Genomic DNA, 9,178 nt, shown 5'->3' with positions numbered 1-9,178 from the left:
ATCGGCATCAGTCCGGACTAGTACAAGCAGCCACACACACACATACACGTGCATGCACGTCGCTATATAAGTGCAATAATCTTGGACGCGACGGTAAACCCCATTTCACCTCACCTCACCATTGTGGTTGAATGGTATATGCAAAATGAGACAAATGTCTAATTGGTTGTTTTCATTTATCTAAATACGTATTCTCCCCAACCTATTCCTCTCATTGATGTAATCTCTCTTCCTAGCACAAATAATCTGGTTCCTGACCCTATCAACCCCGTGTTTCTTACATAAACAATAACGACCTTTGACCCCTATCCCACATACAGAACACGTATAGTTTATGTGTCCACGCTTGATGTAATAAGTGTGTATACCGCAGTAAATATCAACACAGCGTCGGTTACATAGAGTCGTCTTCCCCATGAGTGTAAACTTGCAGTTATTCATGGTTATACATCTATAATATCATTTGTCTAAATGCAAATCACAGCTACACTGGTGAGATATTGATTATGCATAGCCACAGCTGTCAATGCGTAGCTATTGTTTAGCTGAAAATCAATGCAGCAGTCAACCCCATAATCACAAATGTGACCTCGTGGTTCTTTTGTTCCTCTGACGGTGTATAAAACTGACTCATTGTTGGTCTCGGTATTGGGTCAAGTTTTTTCCCATAAACGAGGTAGTATTCGTGCATGGCAGATTCGACATCCTTAAACGTTTGAATTGAATGTCCTTCCTTAATCAGTTGTTCATGAATAAAGTCTAATCTCTTCATTCTCTGCTGTGTATATTGTAACTGGGCTGCTTGGTATTGTTCTAAAGCTTCGTTATGTCGTTTACGCTCCTCTTCAACTTCTTTAGCGTTTGATTCCCTCTAACTAGAAAATAAATAATTACTCCCCGAAAAAGCTAGAGCATAAACAACAGCTCCACTGACCATCATCGCAATTGATGCCATATATTTAATAATATAAAATATTCAAATGTTTAATTACTTCATTATGTCTTCCGGGATAAGTCCTTGTTTGATGAGCATATCCTTCGTTGCCATTGCTAATCCAATATCCAGAACCATCATACCTATATCAAATCCATTAAAATCTAGCTTGGGAGGTGTGGCTTTAGCAATCATTTTAGCCATACGGGCATAGCCAATGGCCAAGCCGGTGACCACCGCTGAATGATACGTCGCGTTTACCAACATTTTACCGTCTGTAACTGGAGTAGTCATGCTTCTTATAGCATTATATGAGGACTAACCTCTAATTGAACTTGTTGTTGCATAGGGGGTGACGTTTTCTCTTCTCCGGTCTTATAAAAGAACCATACAGCCGCTATACCAGCAACTCCTACTAGTGCCCATGTTTTAATCGGATTTGAATTATTTATTAATTTTGCTTTGCGCGCCAGCCCTCCCTTCCTTCCTGCGGCTATTTTTTTGGGGTTCTTAGTAACTCTGGGTTTTAGTATTTTCTCATTCACTGGTGGTTCCTCATTCACTTGTGGTGCATCCTCATTCACTTGTGGTTCCGCAATCTGTTGTGGTTGCGCAATCTGTTGTGGTGTCACCTGTTGTGTCTCCATTATTATTAAGTGGGCACGTATGTTTAAATTGACAATACCTAGCCGTTATTAAAGCTGTGGTGAACGGAGCTAAGAACATTCCGAATCTATGATAAAACTCACAGCTCACTGAGCTTATAGCGTGTTCGATGAATGGGTCTTTCTCTAGAGATTCGCATAAATACATGCGATGTTCTGCCGGGATGGGGAGAAACGTACTAGCTACGACTGTGTATAGTTGTAATATAGACGACCCTATCGTTTTAGTCATGGTAGCTCCCAGTCTAGACTCGTAATGCGCGTACAGTTTTTTAATCTCTTCATCGGTCATGTTATCAATTTTTTCGATGGTATAATTTTCCCCCATATATTGGGAACATTTTCCACCGGCTACCAAAGCGGTGAGTCTTTCTCTATGTTTATCTAAAGATTTATCTACATTTTGATCTGCATCAGATTCTTTGAGCATTTGTTCGATGAGTTCGTTGCATTCCATAATGTAATACCTAAGGAGATATTTAAGTCTAACATAATGGAATATGACATATCCAATACAACCTGTAATAATGAACTGTTGCGGAAGAATGATGATTTCGAACAACATTTTATGTAATATTAACCGCTAATGTTCAATTTGCTACATTTTGCTACAATTTTGCTACAATTTGCTACATTTTTGCTACATTTTGCTAAGCAATTGCATAAGCAGCTGGTTGATCGGTTTTTAAAACGAGTTTACAGTGCTTCGTTGCCGATAACAGTTTTCTGACTTTATCTCGTTCACCCTTGGTATAAATGACGTCATTTTTGCGTAAACATTCCTCGAATGAATCTCGGTCTTTGCAATGAAACAGCGCTACCCATTTGGTCTGCTCTCTGAGATCTTTCAGGACAGAGTTGTATTTTTGAGTAAGTACCCAAACGCTATGTTGAGTATGCCATCCGGAGAATGCTAAATACAAAAGCATATCCTTCTTTTTGGTTAGTTCTTTACTAACGCTGCAGTCGTCTATTACGAAAAGGGTTGGTTCTCCTTTGTATTTTTCGTGACATACTCGGAGACAGTCTTGTAAACGATCGCCCGGATCGACTCTGTGTACCCCGTCGTCATTCATTACCCAATCTCTCGATAAGTATGTTTTATTAACGCTTATAGTCGGGCACAGAATAATAATATGATCGAAAACGTCCTGATAATGACTTTGTAAAATATCTAGTATAAAAGCTGTTTTTCCGCAGCCCGTTTGCCCGCATATGATAGCGCAGTGCGGATCTTTAGGTAAAAGATTATCAATAGATTGCTTGCACGAATCTCCCATTTTGTATATTAAGTTGCGCATCCATAATCACATACAAATATATGTTTAATTTACCAGCTGATTCCTGAAGCTTCGTTATCTGTATGGTGGCACCCTCGCTAGCATTTTCTATTCTCCTCCCACTGCCGTGTAGTTGGTCATCGTCCGTTGTTCGCATGTCTAGCCATAGCGCGTACTTCGTGGTGAGGTATTCACCCATCGATACACTCCCGAGAGACAGATCTTTCACGACCGTGTTAACTTCCGGAGAGCGTTTTATAGAAGGAAGTTTTTTAATCTCATCCCACTGGTGATACGCTAGCATTCCTTGACTATATAGTTGATTAGGAACGCCCTCGATAGTCAATTCTACTTTTGTCATCTTGGGATTGTAGAACTTCTCGGTATTTCTTTTAAACGCATCGGAGGGGTCCTCGAACAACATTAAAATACCCTTCAATGACCTCGTGGGGACGTTTAGATTTATATTCCACATCGTATCTTTTCTGTCCCTCGTGATCTTTCGGTGTCGCAGCACGCGATCGTACAAAATGGCTAAACTTCCCGAATAATGGTTACGAATTTGTCTGGCTAATTCGGGATCCGTTATCATATCGTACTCGAGCGAGATATTGTCAATGGAATAGCTAGCATCTTCAGCAGCTCTGATTACTTTACCGTAGTCATTAAAAGTGAGTTCGTATTCTAACCTATCACCTAGGGATGCTTGATAAAAGGGCATGTGGGAATCTAGTAATTCAAAGTCTAGGGGGACATAGAATCGGTTACCTAATGCGTCGGCAACGGCCTTATCTTTTTCGTTGGTATAAACACTATTTTCAGCACCTACGCGCAGTCTCAATGTGTTCTTATTACAAATACCTTGGTACTGTAAGTTTTCCCGCTCTTTATCCGTTCTCCAGAGATCCATGTAACAATAGTATACATTGCTATCGTCGACACTCAAAACCTCATTACCGATAATTTTAATAGCGATTTTCTTAACGATAGCACTACCTATGTTCTGAACGAGCTCTCTGTTAACGTCGGTAGAAGTCAAACTAATCGTAAATGCTAGTCGGACAGTTCCCGGAACTAACACATCGTGTGCGCCGAGATTAGGAAAGCGAACCAGAAGCGTTTGATTCTGATCTATGGTACTAGGGTTATTAGTTATAGTAACAGACTGACGAATTGCCTTGACCCCTAATAGATCTCGAAGTCTACGTTGTGGGTTTAACTTGCGTCCGTATTGCGAAGACATTGTTATATTGAAAACATGTACCCTATGTTTAATATAAAAATGGCTAATTTTGAACATAATGACTTAGATCTAAGTACCTTTGATGACTTTGATAACCAGAATCCAATCGAAGATTCTGATGAAACCAACTTTGGTGGCACGAATCTTAACGATGAAATTTTACAATCAACCGTCAATGATTATTACGATTCCTTTAAAGATGATAAAAATTATGTTACCCCAATAGGTCGTGACTATTCAAAGTTTGAGATAGATAGTAAAGGAATATTGCGACTGCAGGACTCTCCGGATATTGATCTTATGCATTCTCGTACTCGTAAGCCCCTAGCCTTGTCTACGATAGCCACAAAACACGGCATCGGCACTGTTCGTGATAAATTAGGTTTTGTGGACTACTACCGACGACCAAAACTTTCCTCGATCGTGGCCTCGGACGGACTCGGAGAAATCTTAGATACCCATTACCATAATTCCACGTTACAGGTACCACATTCAGAGTTCAGTATTAGGGAATTACGAGGTCTTGACAAGGCAATGCGAACAATGCGGGGAGAACTCATCAATAATACAGCCAAGCTATCAGAACTCGACAAGCATATAGCTTACGAGAAAACAAAACTCGAACAGGCGGGCGATGAGTTCAGTAGACGCCGCGTAGCGGAAAGATTGCGTAACCTAGAAGAGGAAAGATCGGCCCGCCTCGAAGCGGCTTCCAGTAATAGAAAGGCACTTCGTTTGCAAATCAGTCGTATTCGAGAAACTATCGATCAAGTCCTCAACGATGATGACACACTGGCCGATAAAATTAAGACATTGTTCAGAGAACAGGGAATAACAATTGCAAGTATTTTAACCGCGTTGGGATTTATTATATCGACTTTGACTCTCGCGTTAACAGGTGGCACAGGTGGTACAGGTGGAGGCGGATCACCTCCTAGTGATAAAAATGGTATTAAAGAGTGGATAAAAAAGCATTTAAAAGCATTAGGTTCAGCAATGGGAAAGCTCGCTGAGAAAGCCGTGGCTGCACTTCCCGGTATAATAGGGAGTGTTGTTTCCTGGCTATTGAATTTATTATAAGACCACCACTTGGCTTAGTCAAAACTTGTGATACGGCAAAGTTTAACTGATTCTGCCAAAATTGCATCGGATTGTGAAACCAATCGTGCACCATTTTAACGTTAGTTGCCGTGAAAATGTATTTTTCAAAGATATCGTGGAATTTAACGTTAAATTCAGCACCAGAGGCAGTTACTATAATCGATTGATTAGTAATGTAAGTTGATTTCATATTTAAGTTATGATATAGTATCATTGTATATTTAATATGTATGTTAGACTCCCGGGAATAACAAATGGTCAGTCTATTGAACTGCTTCATACAATCGATAACTCAGATGGTCAGCTCAAAGTCGCTCTATGTGATGTAACGTATTACCCGCTGTGGACCAATATAAGTGCTGTGAGAGGTAATAATATTGTGACTATAACAAATAAACTAAATCTTATTGAAAAAACCATTCATATACCTGATGGGTATTACAGTATATGTTCACTCAATGATAAAATTTTTAAGCCTGATGGAATTAGTCTAACACAAGATGAGTCGAATGGGATAGTGAAAATCGACACTGGAGAAAAAGGTATATGGATTTACATGGAATTATCATTTACACTTGGGTTTACCCGGGAAGTAGTATTAGCACAATCGGGTTTATCATTATTCAGTACAACATCTGATGGAGACTTGTGCTTCCATCTTGATCAAATAAGCACGACAAATAATATTCAACTAGAAAGTCCTTCAACTCTGCTCAGAAGTGTCCCAGTGAAAAATGAAAAATATAATAGTGGTAGAACAGAATCTTTCTCAACATTACAATATAAAAAATTAAAGCGGGGTATTATTTCAGACCTCAAAATTTCTGTATTAGATGTAAAACACCAACCTGTACATATAGGATACTTAAGTGTAACACTCCATATTATAAATAATGGTTGATGCATCAGGCCCTGGAACGCTCAGACAATGTAATACCATTGCGCTTTCCGATCTCGGAGACACGGAAGGATTCGGTAAACCCGGTAACAATGGTAAGTTATACGCTTTACACTTACACGATAATGTATACAAGTGGAAAGAAGTTATATCCCCGGAAAATCTAGAAGATTTAAGCGATGTCGACGTTAGTAGACTCCTTAAAACCACTCCATACAATATTATTTACAACAGTGAGAATAAATGGACTATGGTCGAAGCAAACATCAAGTGGCTACTGAATATCGCCATTACCCCACCTTATGCGATGATGGGTAAGGGACATAATTTAACGAAGATAATTAATAGTGGCATCGTACTCGCGGCCTATATCCCATCAAAACGAAAAAGTGTGTTAGTCTCTCCCCTGCCAGAAAAACCAGGTCATATGTTATATAGTCGTCCGGCAATCCAAAATGTTAGTTTAAATTTGGTTACAGAATTCGATGATATTAAAGTTAACTTGAGTGCAATACCTAATATTTCTACGCTTATTATTGAAGTCTTGTTCGGAGATGCACTGGTAGATGCCTTCGAAATATTACCAGGTCTATCGATTAAATGGCTCAAGAAACACGAGCGTCAACGTAGCAGTATTATTCATGTCGGTGCATCACCCGTTACAACCCTCGAGGAGGTTCAAATTATTAAAAGTGGTAGTATTTCTCTTTCTAAGATATTCTTGCCGTATAATATACATTTGATAAGGTTGATGTATACTCTCAAAACATTTAAGCAAGACCAATTAATGAGTTTATATCCAGCGCTCGATGAAGCAATTGAAAAGATGGAAACTGTTGATGGATTTCGATTACATCAAATAAGCGACATAAAACATCGAATAGAAAAGGAAAGGGAGTTGAGACTTGGATTGTATAAAAAGTATCGCAGAGCCGTGAATGCTCTGGACGGAGTTGACACCGCACTTGTAGTAGCTGGCATGGGACTCGGTGTAGCCGGTGTCGGTTTACTATCAACTATAATCGCCGCGCCTATCGTGCTCGGCATGGAAATAACCGCCGGAGTCTGGGGATTGGCAGGAATAGCGATAAAATTCATTTCTCGTAGGTTACAAAAGAAAGCATTAAAACACGATAGTATTCGAATACTCGCCGAAGCAAAGTTGAACAGCATTGAGGATCATATTTCGACAGCAATGGCCGATTGTAAGATATCCGAGGATGAGTTTCGTTTAGTGCTGTCGGAACTCACCAAATACAACGAAATGAAGCAGGAGATTCGATCAAAATTTCGTAAGACCAATGGTATTAGCGAGGATGAGAAAAAAAAGTTCATAGAACAGGGGAGGCAACAAGCGCGTCAATTATTCCGTGCCAAAACCAAAGAACTGGTTGGAGATTAAAAATAGATTGCTTACTATCGTTTGATCACATTTAGACAAATGCTTACATAAATATGTATAATAATGGAAAAAACTATGAAATGGAGAGAATTACCACAAGGTTTTTATTATATCAGTGATGTCAAACCAACCAAATACGGTAATCAATTGTTTCTTATCAATTTACAAGAAGAGTGTAGTTATATAGTCTGGTCTCCTAGTAAAATGAACGAAGAACTTAATAAAAATGTTGAATATCGCTTTATCGATAAAAATAATGAAGAATATTTTTATTACCATTTAGGCTCATCTAAAGCAATGATTGGCCCCAGGTATTGGTGAGCTAGAGTCAATCTCATGACTATCGTTGAATCACATCATCATTTTGGCATAAAAAATTCCCTCTGTAGTAGCAGTATAGGTATATGAATCCAGCTCCAGTGGAAGTGAGCCAGAACCATCATTACCTATAAAAATTTATATCATTGGCTCCAGGTATTGGTGAGCTAGAGTCAATTTAACTTAATCTCATGACGATCGTTGAATCGCATAGTCATTTACACATAAAAAATGCTACCTGTAGTAGCAGTATAGGTATATGAATCCGGCTCCAGTGGAAGTGAGCCAGAACCCCCATTACCTATACTACTCCAGTTATTAGTACGGCTCCTCTAGTATTGAATCCCCTATCGCCTTCACCGGATCAGAGTGGTTTATCTGAACAAATCAGATCTCTTCTTCAATCCCTTGAATTCCTATGTTGAATATCGGCATCGAAAACGTGTCCTGTCTGCAGAAGGCCCCGAATGCCTGATCTAACTGTATAGTTAAGTCCAACATGATAGCCGCTGGTGGTAAGGTAACGGTAGAAGCCGGGTTAGATGTCATCACGAAACCTGAGTTGATGTCTTGAGGGTTGGGCGAAACTGCCCGTGGATGACGAAGGTGAAGTCTGACTTTCAGCAGTAGCATCCGACAGAGTAGATGTATTATTATCTCTTTCCCTTATCTCTGTTCCTGGTACGTTGATATCCAAGCATGCTCTAGAGTGTTTAGGCCCATGTCCCTGAACCCTGGGGTTCTACTCGCTATATTTCTGGTCACGAAAAAAGACAGCAAGAAATTTGGCATGACCTTCAACATGAAGCTGTTCAACGTGCGGTACCTAGAAAAACTGGCTCATTTTGGTATGACGTCTGTCACGCTTCTTTGCACCATCATGCGACAAGGGGACTACCTCCACGAGCACTACCACTACCTCCGGTATATTTTCCAAGGTCGACACTACCAATGGAAGGTGCTCCCATTTGGAATTTCTTCGGCCCTGTGGCTTTTTACCCGCCTTACTAAAGTTGTAAAGTTCCTACATGTCAGATGGATCATCTTCGAGTCGTTCATCGACCATTTCATTCAACGCTCAAACCAAGCAGATCTCGCCCAGAGAGTTGTACCGACTGTCTGTTGCACCCTCAGATATTGTTCATTATTCTTGTAAATAAAACTGAAATTAGTCTCCCAAGTGACTCCGGTTCTTTGCTGACTTATTCCCCTAAGAAAACCAGCACACCATTTGGAAGGTAAACTAAGTTCTCCCGTACAGCAGTCACCTTTTGGTTACGATCTACAATACACGGAGCCTACAACTTTGTGGGATTTCCTCCACCCCAGACATCGAA

This window comes from Haliotis cracherodii, unplaced genomic scaffold (assembly GCF_022045235.1).
Source record: "Haliotis cracherodii isolate W230 unplaced genomic scaffold, xgHalCrac1.p SCAF_2, whole genome shotgun sequence".
NCBI classification, from domain to species: domain Eukaryota; kingdom Metazoa; phylum Mollusca; class Gastropoda; order Lepetellida; family Haliotidae; genus Haliotis; species Haliotis cracherodii.
The sequence above is the reverse complement of the archived record's forward strand: the minus strand, read 5'-3'. Positions refer to the sequence as shown.